The sequence below is a fragment of the Molothrus ater genome, chromosome 1 (assembly GCF_012460135.2).
Source record: "Molothrus ater isolate BHLD 08-10-18 breed brown headed cowbird chromosome 1, BPBGC_Mater_1.1, whole genome shotgun sequence".
NCBI lineage: Eukaryota > Metazoa > Chordata > Aves > Passeriformes > Icteridae > Molothrus > Molothrus ater.
Genome location: NC_050478.2, coordinates 76946292 through 76961803, shown reverse-complemented (window position 1 = coordinate 76961803; position 15512 = coordinate 76946292). Strand labels below are relative to the sequence as shown.

At 38.0% G+C, this 15512-nt stretch overlaps 1 protein-coding gene across 13 annotated transcripts in view; it reads right to left on the bottom strand.

The window, feature by feature from the left end:
* CDH18 (cadherin 18) overlaps window positions 1-15512 on the bottom strand; it is a 493283-nt gene that overhangs the window by 227483 nt on the left and 250288 nt on the right. For 3 of the 13 annotated variants that reach the window (XM_054514199.1, XM_054514200.1, XM_054514208.1), the window contains exon 1: window positions 4508-4755. The exons of 4 other annotated variants lie outside the window; for them this stretch is intronic. The gene's annotated coding sequence lies outside the window, so the exon portion shown is untranslated. Of the gene's footprint in view, window positions 1-4120; window positions 4271-4507; window positions 4756-15512 lie in introns of those variants that run through there. 6 more of the 13 variants (XM_036400398.2, XM_054514206.1, XM_036400415.2 and 3 more) reach the window with 2 other exon arrangements.

The window sequence follows — 15512 nt, the reverse complement described above, 5'->3', positions numbered from 1 at the left end:
TATTTTTACACCCCACTTCACAAGCAGCCTTGATAATTTGGCCTTGTAAGCACTGGATAAATTGTACTGAAACCTAGGTAAGGTGAAGTGAGAATGGAATAATTTGTCTGTGACCTAAATATACTCCCTTTTGCAAGAAGATCTGCTTAAAAGAAGCAAACAATTTCACTAGGAGTAGGGAGTAAAGTAATGCTTTGTCTTTTCTATGATAACAAACCCAGCTTTACCTCTACTCAGATTTGAATAAATTCCATAAAAATACAAATGACAATTGCCATCAAGCAAAACTGTATTTCTTATAGGCCTCAAAAAACTGCTGAATGTATTTTCATTATATAAGGACTGCAGATGTGCAAATGCTACCAAGTTGCCTGTCGATTACTTATAAAGCTTCATGATTATGTTATTCTGATTGTGTTCAATCCACAAAGACATTACTTAAAAAAAAACCCCAGTCCCCAAAAGAAACCCCTGAAACAACAACTTCCTCCACATAAGCACAACCCCTAAACAGGAGTTCAGCCTTATTCACTCCTTTCAACCTCAAAATTTTTTATTTTAAATTCTGTTGATTCTTAAAACCAGTCAAAAAAAAAAAGTAATGGTACATTATTAAAACCATCTTTTAAAACATTTCAGCATTAACTGTTTTCTGGATAAAACCTGGTTTTGAAGGGAAAAAAAAAAAATCTTATCATGCCAATCTTTGTTGTCCCTTATATGATACATGATTTGTTTAGCCCTCAATTTAGAAGTTTCTTAAAAATTCCACTTTCTTTCTTTGACTTTCCAAATTCCATGTAGCTTCATTTGCTGGAAATGGATGGCAAAATTGTGTATAATTCAAAACAGAAGGAACAGAGTAATGGAGACAACACACGCAGTATTAGGTTCTGCAATTTTTTTTTTAAACAGGATCATGTAATATTCATTGTTCATTCTACAGTTATTATGCAATGCTCATGTCACACATGAAGTTATAGAGTGCTTTAGGGACTTGTCCAAGTCTGCCAATCAAGTATATGATGAAGTTTAAGCACTTTGCCCTGATTTATCACCAGATTATATACATACTATTTAAACTGCAGCTCTACTGATAATGGAAAATAAGTTTTCCACCATAATTATGCTAGTGAGATATATGTGCTGGCTTACATAGACCTGTGCAGGCTATGCTGCGGTTTTCATATGGAGTTTCTTCTCATGACCTTTGCACATGTATCATCGTCTTCTAAGAGAAGATGCATAGAATCTCTTCTATGAATGCAATCACTTTATGTTGTTGGGGGAGTTTTGCTACGTATTTTGTCTGCTTCCTGCCCTATCAGCTGCCACCTTTATTTTGCATTGCTATCAGCAATGAAACTGTGCTCCATGGTGTCATGATGGCTGATTTAGGCCCCTTTGAAGGACAGGTCTGCCAGGGCTAACTAGCTGTTAGCTGTCCAAACAGGAACTCAGTTCATCTGCATGGAACAGATGACTCACTGGTATTTAGCTGGTTTTATTCAATCTGATAAGACTGATAATTTTTAGCACTAATTGTATTAACAGAAATGCAGCTCTTAACCAGGAGCAGGAGCTATAGTTAACAGAATTTTTCATACCTTTCAAGTTTCATTTATCAGCCAGAGATAAAGGTTGAAATCTTCCATATGACCATATTGAGAACTAGTAATTCAATTGCTCATATTTTTAATGTTTAGAGCTCATAGAGCTTAAGAGTTCAGAGACAAAATTACAAAAAGAAAAAAAAAATTAAAGTCACTTTTAAGTACAGATTATTCCCTGAAGGGTATTATGTAAATTTTACGCACCACAGGAATGTCAGCTCTGGTGCAGTAACAACTGTGCCTCTCTGGCGTGCACACATGCACCCTCATACACTAATTTTGGATGTTGAAGACATTTATCCCCAGTTGTTTTATAACTTTGCATATGTTCACCAGAGCTACTACCATGAATTAGCAAAGCATGCACCAACAAAGTGGCTGAGTTACAGTCTCTGCATTGCAGGACAAAAACACTAAACAACATTTTTTAATGTAGGTAGTAAAGAACAATGCTCTCAAATTAAGCTACTTGAGGAATTAAACTAGGCAAAGTATAAAAAATTTTGACTGGCATTTTGTCCTAATAGCAGAGTCAACAATGTTATCCTAGAAAGTCTTTCAGGATCTTCAGTACCTGCAAGTTGAAGGCATTTAGTTTTGGATCTCATCTGTAAATGGTTCAGTCAGCAGCACAGTGCCCCCTAAGACATGCTTGTGCACTGAATTTGCTCCTATTTAAAGGAAAGTGTTGTCTGACACACTATTTCTCCAGTCAATTTTTAGAAAAAAGCAGGTAAAAGTGAATGTGTTGGTTTGGTTGTTTTCTTGATTCATTTTGTAGGTTTTTTGTTGGATTATTTGCTTTCTGTTTGATTGACATTTTCTAAGCAGAAATGAAAAAAGTTATTTATTGTGGTTCTTAAGTAGGATGATCAGTAACTTTAACTACAAAAGTAAAATATTACATTGTTTCCATAGGTATACATAACAAAAAAAAGAGTCATACCATAATTTGCATTAGGTAACTATACCATATTATGTCTTCTTCAGAAAAATATGAAATGAAATAAAATGAAATATTCTGTCAAAGGCAGTTGAAGTAGGTTAAAGAAGTCTTTTGGTTATTTCTCTAAATCTTCTTACCTTTACAGTTAGGTAAAATGCCAAACATGGCAAACTTTTAAATTAATTTTATATTTGCCCTGAAAACTAACATTTACTATTATTCAGTAGAAGGACAATTTATGCAGAAGGAAGGCTTCAGTGTTTTCACACAACTGTGTATGGTTGACTGCAGCACAGAAGTAAAGATTTGGAAAGGAAGGAGCTATGCCTAGTGTCTTGGAATGAAAAATACATTCTGTACCTTGAATATAGGAAGTGATTTTATCACCTGTATTAACTGAAGTCATAATTTTACCTGTGTCTTCCATTGTATTTCCTTTGATTGTGAAAAACGAATGGGGCATTGATGCGCATGAAATTGAATTTATCCCAATCCCTAATCTGAATGATAAACTACATTGAAATATAAGAAATGCTCATACTGTTTTACAGAGATCTAGTCAGAGAAATACATGCAGGCATCTGCGTTTGCCACATTTCATTGGCTTCTGTACCCTGTCCTCCTTGTATCTTGTCACTCATGTACACAAAACAGACTCACAGGCACACACAGACGCATACATACACACACACACACAGGTTCAGGACTATGCTGTTTTCAGAGACACACATTAGCAAAGTCATCCTAGGGAACTCCTTGCTTGCCAAAACACTCAGTTCCAGACCACTGACAGTTCCATCAGTCAAAATGTGGTGTGAACTAAAGGTACATGGTAGTTTTTGCTCATTAGGTGAGGTACTATTGGGGTGTGCTAGGAGGAGATGAAGAGAGGATTTATTTCTGCCTGTGCATTATTTACAGTGCCCTTTACCCAAAGTAAAGTTAGGTGACTGCTTAAGCTTTAACAAGCAGCTAAAGGCAAATCCGCAGGAGGTCTTCTTTTGCTGCAATTCCAATCCTCAGTTATCACACATAATGTTACAAACATGGGGGGGGGAGGGAAGGGGGGGGAACCCAAACCCCTGAAATTGCTATTCAAATACCAAGCCTAATGTTCTTCACATATAGTTCAACATGGCATGCGGTTTTATTGTATAAAAAGGCTCACATATGAGACTTGAGCCAAAGAATAATCTGTCTGCCGTCACCATTAAAATGCATCTGCACATTATCCCCATAAGTTAAGGAGCAGAACTGTAGGTATTACGAACACGGTCACACACAAACACATACACAGAGCGCCGCTACCTTTCTACGCCTGTATTTTGCAGGTCCCTTTGCAACTGCCTCGGATAAGCAAACACGTTCCTACAGCACCACAAGGGTAAGGCTTACGTACCAGCGGCAACTTTAACACAGACAAATTACAGGTTGTGCACCCACTACGACAGCATTATTGCACAAAATATTTTGCGCTACTTAGAAGTCTGTGTTAGCGGCACCGCTGTACAGAAATATCCATGTTGCCACATATTAAAGTGTCATTTTATTTAAGCCTTACCTTGGCTGACTTGCCCTAACTGGTGACAAGGCACTTTAATTTATAAGAAGCAAATGGGGACTTTTCGCAGTGCTGGCGGCACAGCTGCTCGCCGTCCTCAGAGAGGTACCGGGCCCCGGCTCCGCATCCCTCGGAGCCCCGAGCCCCGCGCCGCCGCTCCTGCAGCGCCGGCAGCCCGGGCGATTGGCCGCGCCGCCCGCCCGCCCCCGCCCCGCTCCGCGCCCGCCCGCCCGCCTCCCCTCCCTGCCCGCCCCCGCTCTTCTCCCCTCCCCGCCTTGTTTTCTCCCTTCCCAGCTCTTTGGGGATGCAGGCAGCCTCCTGCGCGCAATGGCAGAGCCGGGCTAGCCCCGGCTCTCGGGCAGATGCGCGATTCAGCCATCTACATACCGATCCATCCATGCATCCATCCATCCATCCATGCATCCATCCATCCATCCGTCCGTCCGTCCGTCCTCTCGTACCGATATAACCGGTGTGTTCGGGCACAGGGATATCTTTGTCCGGTAACTGCGCGGCGGCTGCGAAACCCCCCTGTTCGTGCTTGAGGTGCAGAAGAAGGACGGCTCCAGCTTGGTGACAGCTAGCCCCTAAATTCGGTGCCGGGAAGGGGGGCCGGGAGCCGGGAGGGTTGGGCTGCCGAGCGGGGCGGGAGTGCACAGAAAGGGCGCACCACCGAAAGCGGGCAGTACGGTACTGCTGTGGCAAGCCGGCGATAAATTTTCCTATTTCTGTGCAAAGTCGTCACAGCCTGCTAAACATTCCACTGCTGGCTCGTTCATCAGCCGTCCACACGGTCCGGCTGTAAGATTCAGATTGAATGATTCCCTTTAATGCCTCCTTCCAATACTGGTGGGGCACAGGAGGTGCCACGTTAGCAACCTGTCCCCTACCAGATCAGTCCCACTCCTTTAAAGATTTCCTGCCCTCTGACATCCCTATATTCATATCACTACACCAGTGACTGTAAGCTGGTGGATAATTTGTGCCCTTTCAGGCTGGTCTGGATCAAGGCAGGCTAGTTGGTGCAAAAGTAATTCAAAAATCTGGACCTTGTATAACATCTTTACTCCAAACACACCTTATTTGGAATTAAGATTAATGGCATTCTCCTGATTCAGGGTTTCAGGAACGGGGCAACCGTGTCATACTCTGCTTACTCAACCCGCTAAAGCAGCATATTAAAAATGTAATTAACATATAAGTGAAAGCCATGGCACATTCCCTGCTGGTGCAAAGGAGCTTTGCTTCCAGCCAGCAGGACATGTATCCTGGAGTGAGCCATGAAACCAGTGTGCCTGAGTCCCAAAGCTCCAGCAGGAAATGACAGGATGAAAGAAAAGAAAGCTACTGCCTTTTTTTTTTTTTAATGTTTTACAGTCAGAAGCAGCATCTGAAGTATAAATGAGAGGTACCCCATGTAAAAATGATCTAGATTTGAAAAGCAGAGCTGAAAAGAGTAATTCTACAATTTAACATAACCAGAAGGAAAGCTGTTACACCAGATTAGATGGAAAGAACAACACTGCTCACTGAGATCACTTGGGCTGCTGGATTTTGAGAACTTTTCAAACAAAATCGCTCTGAGCTGCTCAGTGACATACATTAAAAATGATTTTGCTAGCAGGATAGGGAATTGAAGGCAAGAAGCAGCTAGTTGTTTGAATTTGGGGGATGTAAGCTCTTGGAGGGAATGAAATGGAAGCTGTTTCAATTTGCAATTTATATCTCCTCTGGCTTGCAGCTGCAGCACATATGAATCAATGCTTTAATACACAGTCTTCAGAGTGTTCTCTCTCATGCAACTTCTGTTAGGTTGTGCATAGCTCTACATTCAGACAGATCTCATGATCTGGGGGATGGGTTGCTTCTACCCAGATGCTTTCACTATTTTACTGCACTATGGCAGAAGCAAATTTTTAATCTCTTTGCCAGGGAAGTAGTTGTATTAGTAACAAGGAGGGGAAAAAAGGAGTCAAAAAAGGAGTGAAAAGACACGTTTCCTTTCATTCTCTTAAACTCCAGACAATATAACATGAAAACGAATTTATGTCAAACCATCCTCCAAAGATTCCCACCTCAGTGCATAAACTGAAAGGGATAAAATACAGGGTTACCTTTCAGCCTACCTACCCTTGGATGACATGCTGCTTAGGTGTAACAACCCAGGGATATGGCTAGAAGCAAAACATTTTATTTTAAGGTATTTTCTCAGTAACTTCCAGTGAATAAGACAAAATTATGAATATTCACCAGATACTCAGAACATGTGTCATCAAATAATTTGTTTCTGCAATAAGATGTTTGACAAGCAGAGGGAAGTCTTGATGCTTCGAAAAGCATTTAGAAGGTGAAAATCTGCAATTCTTTCTTCATATATACATATAAATTAAATACATGCACAAGCACTTGTATTGACATATTTCAGAGACTTCTCAGAGGCAGGAGTAAAGAATATCTGTTTAAAGGGATTATATCCACTGTTGCAGGCTAATTTGATAGACAATGATCAAAGTTTTCTTAAGAATTCAAAATTATGCCATTTCAAGGAAAAAGCTGACAGTTTGAAAAAACTAGCCTCAATGAACTCTGACATTTCTTTTAAGCCTACATTTTAAGACTAAATACTGAGATTTGGTGTTACTGATGTTAGGTCAATCCTTTCATCAGTTTCAATGCTAAAAGATTTTGAATTTGTCATGGGGAAAAAAAGTCTGATGAAAAGAACCTCAAAATGAAGTTACTGTCTGGGACTCCAGCAGTATCCCCAAAGGGATTCCAGGGAAATTTGGATATAACCCTTGAAGTCATTGTATGCATGGGTCTTGCCTAAGGAATCCAGCAAACTTACACAATTCTAGCAATATAGCAAAATACAGAACATCAATCACGTTAAATAAGTTCCCTTCCCAGACTGAAGAGCTCCTGACACTGATTGCAGGGGTAGAAGAGAAGAAGAGGCTCTTTTTGTCCCTTCTGACTTCGGGACTTGCTATATTTAAAAGCAGTACTGAAAAGGACATAGACTAGTTATGAAGGAAATATACAGCTGTACCAAAAGAAAACTAGTTTCTGCAGATTAAAAAAAATTTGTTTTGCAGCTCCAGTTAATAAGTAATAGAATATGCTCATAAAATCAGTCTCTCTTTGGGGGTGTTTAATATGCTAAACATGAATTGATTGTCTTGCAGGTAACTGCTAGAGAACTAATCACCCAGCTAACAGTCAACCAATTAGAAAAACACTAAGTGGTTCATTTATACAAAAAGTAATGAAAATTCCAGCTCATTTATAGATTACAAAGTTTCTGTACACAAGACAGGTAGATGAGGAATGGCTAAGATCACATTGGGATAATGATGTTGCCAAGTTTAAGTCCAACTCTTTCTTAAACTTGTGTACTCTAATAGCTGCAGCTGAAGGAAATTTGCTCAGTTGCTGCCAGGTACCTCTGCTCACACACTGAGAGCAATTGCTCTGGGAATTTTCATATTCTTGTTCAAAAGCACCAGGGAATAACATAGTAACCCTTACTTCCAGCAGGGTCTTCTCAGTCTGCAGAAAATTACAAACCCCTTCCCTTTTTACTAGTTTTGAAAGAGTGAAAACAAAGGATTCTACCATTTCCTGCCACAAATTTCACATTCACTAATCATTATTTTTCTTCTCAGCTGCAGCACATAAGAGGTGGTCCCAAACATACGTCTAAGAACATATTTGACACTCTCCAGCAATATCTGTTTCTTGTCTTAGTAGATGAACATTTTAATTTGCTTTTATTAATAAATATTCTTACAGCTACTAATTTATGCAGAAATGAATTTTCTTAGAATTTGTATGTGGTTTACTAATGACAGTTCTTTGGAAATGGTCATCCAAAAATATATCACCAAGTGGAATTAATATGGGGCCTCAAGTTAAAAAGCGTTAATATGTCAAGTTGAATATAAAAATAATGTATATAGTTTGATGATGAATCACAATGAGACATAATTGACTCACCACACTACTGCTATTTCAATTTCGAAGAGGACTTAAATGTAGTAAAATATAAAAATGCAAAAATAATTTTGATATCAAATTGTTACATTGTTACAATATTGTTACATTCCCATCTCTAGATAGCTAACAGAAAATCATACCAAAATAGATCATGGCAGTAAAAATTTTCATATTCTGATACATAACAGTGGGACAGAAATTTTTAACTTGTCTAGTAAATGAACATACAACTGAGCTATCTTCATGCTCCTAATGAAGACTCTCTGGAGGTTTCTCATATCATGCCTCCATATTTTTAGTTTTAATTTGGTAATGTGCACAATATTCAGAGGAAATAGGATTAAGACAATTTATTTTGCATATGGTCTCCGAATATTCTGTAAGGCATGCATTTCCTCTAGAAAATTTAAATAGTTGATTAGAAAAAGTAAATTTTTAATACAGGTTAGTAAATTCTACACTATACTAATTGCAGAGGGAATGACACTGCTGATACTGCCTTGGCTCCTTTCTACACTAAGCATCACTGGAGTATTTTCTAATAAAACAACAACAGCTGTTCCTAGATATATGATGCCAATAACAGTTGCCAGTCACAAAAACTTGTGATAATATAGTCACTTGCCTTTAGTATTCCATGAAACAGCAGGCAAAATATACTGACAGGACTTGGAGAAAACAACATAATGCCTGGCATTTTGCTACCTGTTACCATAAAACTCTGAGCTAATCAGTCCCTTTCTGAATGCAGGAAAGATGGAAAACAAAGTAAAGGGCCACAAAAGAAGAGCATAGTGTGTCAATCTCTCAGTGTCTGCATGGAAATAGACAAGAAAGAAGGCTCAGCTGAAGGCAGTGAAGTAATTAACTTAGACATTAGTAGACCTTTCTGCCCATCCTGTGGAATTTCTCACTAATGTTTATAATAGACACTATTCAATCAAGAAACTTGCTTAATTGGGCTGTTTCCTGGGAAACTAATACAATTGTGTAATTGTGGATCATGCACTGACCAGTGTAAAATGGGATACGTCTTGGTAACTGTATAATGTTCATGTGTAATGGGTGACATTTTTGTAAGTTTAAATCTGTCAATGAAATTGTCTTGATGGCTTTGAAATTAATGTAGTCAAAAATAAACCTTTTTCATACACAGACCAGTATTAAATCCTCTCAAGTCAAGATTCCCACTGAATTCTTGCGAATGGTTATTCAGGTACTCTTTACAAAACATCAGATACAAATATCCCTTTTTCAAATAATGAACATTATATTTGGTGGAGTTTGGCTTTTACAGCTGGTAGTGTGATACAACCTTCTTTCCCACTGTAACTATAGCTTTAATAAAGTATTGCTTAGTGGTAGGAAAATACTAACAAGCAAAGATTTCTGGGACAATATAAAGACAGATTTTCATAATATAATCCAAAAGGACATTATTTCTGGGGCATATTATGTATTTTTTATCTTTACTAAGATAGAGAAATTGCTTCTCTTAGACTCAGTACACAGTATGCTAAAGGCAGATCATTCCATCTACTGGAATGCTTCTCAGGATGTGCTTTTCTTTTGCCATTTACTTATTAGTGCCCACTGCAATTAGTTAGAATTAAGAAAAATCAAGTTTATGACTAGTATGATCTGTTTAATAGGCTAAATAAGCAACAAGAAATAACCTCGTGTTAGATGGTGACAAACAATGAAGCAGAGACATATGTTTTTTCTATTCCCCAAGCATAAACAGAACACAGAGTTTCCCTGACTAATAGATTTACTTTCATTTTAATTAAAACAGAACATTTAGTTACATTTCCTCCGTTCTGTCAAAGAATTAAATAGATAAATGGCTAGCAGGAGAAAAAATGACAACATTTTCTTTAGTGCTCCGACTGCACTCATAACCGATTACTACCCATCTGTTCAGTAAAGGTGTAGGAAAGGCACATCATATAAAGTGTTATTCCCATAAAAAGGCTTACTAAAATACTTTGGTTTTGATCCCATATCTTCCAAAATGAAAAAAGTTTTTGAAAAAGTAGAATTCGTCAATTCTGTTTTGATATAACATTAGATAAGCTGTTGTCATTGTTTTATTCTTCTGATTCTTTCTACCATTAAATAAAAGCTCATGGAGAGTGGCTTCCCTTGAGGAAATGATTGCAATGGCAATTCTATAGATTCTAGCCAAGAAGGAACCATTAAGTAGGCAGTCACATGCAAGACAAGACAAAAGACTCCACTCACCTTCTCTGGTAGTAAGCCTAACAACTGAGGTTTGATTGATGCATATAGTGCAGGAAGGTTCTAATTTTGCTTTAAGAAACTGAAGAACTGAATTATTAGCCACTTCTCTTGGTATTCTTCTTTTCTAATTCTAATGGTTAACAGCTCCTGTATTTGGTAACTCAATTTACTGGCTTCAGGAGTTTTTACGAAAATATGTTCCATCTACTGATAGAATGCCTCATTCTTTCAATCATTTTAGAGCTGTGGAGGTAAACGGGAGAAGTGCAAAATGGGACAGGATACATCCAGCAGTGTTGAATGGAGTGACTGTTGTCATTGGGGAGATACTCCCTGCTACAGAATAACTGAAAGGTTTGGTTTGGAAGAGACCTTTAAAGGTCATCTAGTTTAAACCCTCCTGCCATGGGCAGGCACACTTTCTGCTAGATCGTGCTCCTCAAAGCACCACCCAAGATAGACTTGACCAATCCCAGAAGTGAGCATCCTCAACTTCTCTGAGGAACTTATGGCAGTGCCTCACCACCCTCCCAGTAAAGAAAAATCCAATTTAAACCTACCCTCTTTTCTCTTAAAGGCACTGTCCCTTGTCTTAGTACTACATGCCCTTGCCATAATCTGCAGGCGTCTTTACATACTGGAAGATTGCAGTAAAGTCTCTCCAGAGACTCCTCTCCTGGCTGAACAACCAAAACTCCCTCAGTCAATCTTCACAGGGGAGGTGTTTCAGCCCTTTGATCATCTTCATTTCCAAAAACAGTAAGAAGGAATATCCACAGAACCACAAGGCTGGTCAACCTTACTTGCATCCCTATATAATTTATAAAGCAAGTCCCCAAAAAGCTTTTCAGGACAGCAGCCTGACTTGGACTGGCAAGTATGGATTTACCAAGAGGAAATCTTGCCTGATAAACTTGTCCTCTCTGATGAAACAAGTGGATGTAGACAGCAGGACAAATACTTTCCTTCAACCTGAGTCAATCTTTTGACACATTCTCTCCCAATATCCCCATAGTCATACTAAGGACTTTATTGGTTGCATAGAACATAAGGTAGTGAAAGTCTGGCTGGACTTCAAGACTCTCAGAATCACATGGATCAAGAGTCAAGATTGGTCTAAACACTATTTAGCACCTTTGTCAACAACATGAGCAATAGGATAGTATGCAAGCTGACAGATGAACCTGTATTGGAAGTTTCTTTGAAACTGCAAAACTAAGCTACATATTTTAAAAACAGACCAGTAGTTCCTTTTTCCTTTCCTATATTGACAATAGCAAAAGTATTTTGCACATTAGTCACCTATAATAGCTTTGCATGCCAGTCACCCAATGAACCAGCCAGTCTTATTTCTCAACGTGGTAAGAAATTATACTATACATCAAGTCAAATTCTTATATTTATAGGATCTGCAATGAGAAAAAAAGCAGAAATTTTTATGTATTACTAAAAAGGCTAGACTTACCTGTAGGGATGCAAATAACAGACTATGCAATAAGAAAACTACTGGGTTTACAATATTCATTTTTAGTGCAACAGAAAAGCATGATCTAATCCCATAACACTATTTAAAATCATGATTGGCAAGGAAGAGTTAACCAGTTGTTCCTTAAAGAATTTTTAAGATAAAAATACTTAACACATTTTTCAAAGCTAAAGTTTATTTATTCTCTCTTTCTAGCCCTTTATAATATAGGGCTATAGATCCCTGATCCTTTCTAATTCTTCTGACTGACTCAATAGAAGTGGAGCTTTATTGCTGTAAATGAAAACTCAGTGTACACTATGCATAAATTTATGCATATAACATTTTACTGCCTGTGTTTTAACACTTACAGTATGTGGGCTATTGTATATTCAGATGTTTTAAGCTTATACTAGGTAATATTAATTTCATTTAATAATAATTTGATTTTGACCTTACCACAAATTTTTTTTGATTTTGTACCACATCTAAAAATATTTTTATCAGTGGCATTTAATGGAATCAGTGCATCACCATAAGCACCTAAATGAGTAGGAAAAATCGATCTCCAGCACTATTCTTTTTTGTCCCAATGCAATATCAGTATTAATAAGCAGACATTATTAAATTCCAACACAGACATTATTAAATTTAAAGTTTTACTTCCACGTTCAAGACCTAAGTCCTTTAATATGCCTTTTAATTAATAATGTGTTTTCTAATTTCTTTGTTTCTGCTGTAGTTTTTTTTAAGCCCATCTACTGTAAAAAGACTCTTAAGTATCACCAAAGTTGGAAGATAAACCACTCTTTATCTAATGTTAGTTATTAATGTGCCTTTGTTAATTTTATGGAAACCTACATTCAAAGAACCTGTTACAGAACATACATTTTCAAAACTAGTCAGGGGATAACTCAGACTTTTCTGCCTGGAAAGTGTTAAACTTTTCTGAAGTCCTCATATTACTAAGGGGAAAGAAGAAAGATCCAGAAGCAGAAACACTCCTTGAGAGCATCTGCCCTTCAAGGTTGTCCAAAACCTTTCCCATGCCTAGAGGGGGAAGCCAGATGATGTACAAAGTGCACCAGCCATCTGCACTGATGTGATCCTGAGGGGAGCTGCACACCTGAGGGCAGCAAGGCATGCAGCAATCACAAAAACTGCTGGCACTGCATGCATTACACCAACCACCACAAGCCAACCCAGGGGTAGGCACACAGGGGAAAGGTGCTTGAATACCTATAGACCATGTCAAGGGCTTTTACTTGCAAGACAGTAATTGATACACAGAAATTTTCTTCTACTTTTTTTCTCTTTTTTTTAACCTAGCCACCCTTCTACTTCCCATGAGCAGGGTTTGCTCCTTGTTTCTACAGTGGAAAACAACTCTTAAAACCTCCTGCTGAGCAGTGAGTTCAGCAGTACAACAGAACAGGGAAACTCACTGCCCTTAGCTTCTTTAAAGGGTGAGCAAGCACTGGGGAAAGATCTGGAAAGGAGAACACATCAGAAGACAAAACCATCTGGCTTTCAGACCAGCAAAAGCCAGCTCCAGAACTGATAGATGTGATAGCTTTAAACTGATGATAGCAGGGAGAAGCATTCATATAAATGCATGAATTTAAAAAGTATACAGTCAACTTAAAAAGCCTTGGTAGAACTTTGACAAGAGCTAGGAAAAGGGAATTTTTTTTTTCTCAAAAAAGTCGCATTTCTTTCACTATACTCTTCCCCCAAACAAAACCAATGATATATAATGCAAAAACTTTTTAGATAAAACCAAACACTAGTGCCTGATACAGGTAAGAGAACCATTTTATTTATAAAGCTGACATCATTTTAGCATTTTAAACAAATGCAACTAAAACAAAGTAATAACTGTATAATAATCACACACCTACAGGAAAATGTGAAAATAAAAACTGCCACTGAATAGTTTTAAAAAATTATTTGTTTTTCAACAAAAATTCACAGTAATTCCTGAAAACCAGGTTTTCTTCTTAGCTATACCTAAGACAAATCTTAGTTGTATTCTGCAATGGAAAGAAAGTCAATCATCTGTATACTGAAATTGGTTCTAGTTTGGAATGTCTCCTATGTTATATGGTTTATCAAAATAGGATCCCATGTCTTCATTGCTGATGTGATTTTGTGAGTTTTCAAAAAAAAAATCTAATAAACCTAGCTATGAAAAGAATGAGCAAGAAATGATGTCTATTGATGCATAATATGCCAAAATTTAGGACTGTTAAATTGATGACTCATGTCAGTCTACTGTGACTAAAAAATGTTAATTGACTTGTAAAACAGATACTATTTCATAATGTCAAGGAAATACCAAGAACCAGTCATGACTGATTATTTTTAGAGATTCAAATCTTATTAGTGGCTCAGAGATACCACCATTTTTGTGCACATGGAAGTTTCTTCCCATGCAGTTCTCAGGTAAACATAAAACATTTCCTGAAGACATTTCTGTCGTACCTTAAAGTAGATAAAGTGTCTTTATAACATGGAAGGTATCAATATGCTTTAAGCACTGGTCTGTCTTTTCAGCTATCACATTTTCTTGAAGACTAGCATGTTGAACCGATGTTTTGAGTGAGAGGCTCTAGAGAAAAAATGAACAAAATGCTCTTCATTCACAATCTCTTAAAGAACAAAATTTTGTTGATGATTTCAGAGATTATACTCCTGGCTTGCCTGATAAGTTGGATATTACTGCCAGTATAATAAAGTTTAGTTAGTGTCAATGATGACATCCTGAAAATTGAAGACTCTCTAGACACTCTCCCCCACGTTTCATAGCTGCCAGATGAAAGATGCATGATCATCAACAGTACACTTTTGCTTCTTCCTATTGAGATTGTCTTCAGACAAATTCTGAAATCAGTTTATTTCTTTCCTCTGATTTAAGAAGCAGTCAACAGACTGTAAAGTCTCCAATTATGAAATTCTTATTTCTATAGAATCTTTAGCTTCATTATGATCCTCTCCTTCTTTTGACTTTTCCCACCATTTGTTTTCTGAGTATCAGAATGTGGGAAAATGGCTGGGGGGTTCAGAGAAAACTGGGAAGTTATATGCACACTCTAACAGGAGTTAGTGTAGAAATTTTCAGGTGAAATGCAGTTGCACTCCTGGATGGGACGCAGTCATCATGAGTGACTTACCCCCACAAATCATGATAAGGGAAATGAAATGGAGGGTGGAGTAGAGAGGATACACTGCAGCCAGGCTTTGTTAAAATCCTTTCAAGGGAGGCATCTCGGTAGCACCTTGTAGCTGATAATCCCCGTATGAGGATATGTTAGTCAAGGATACTGTTAATAGCAGTATGAGGTGTTAATCAAGGGAGAAAAAAGATGCCTTGCTGTTGAACCAGCAACCATGGTGAGATCACAGATGTCATACTGATGCACACTTCTATACCAAAGCTACCTGTCTTCAAGGTTCCCACCACCCCTCACAGAGAAGCATTCTATATTTTATTGACTATATCTTAGAATTTTACACCAATCAGTGACAAACATATGTACTACTGGAGTTACTCCAGCTCCACCAAGACTTAAAAAAATAGTATAAAAGTAAGTTAAGAATGGGACAAAATTAGGGAAGACTCCATTGTAATTTTTGGAATCAGTTGATGGGCTGAACCTGTCTTCTTCCCCTTCTATCACGTAG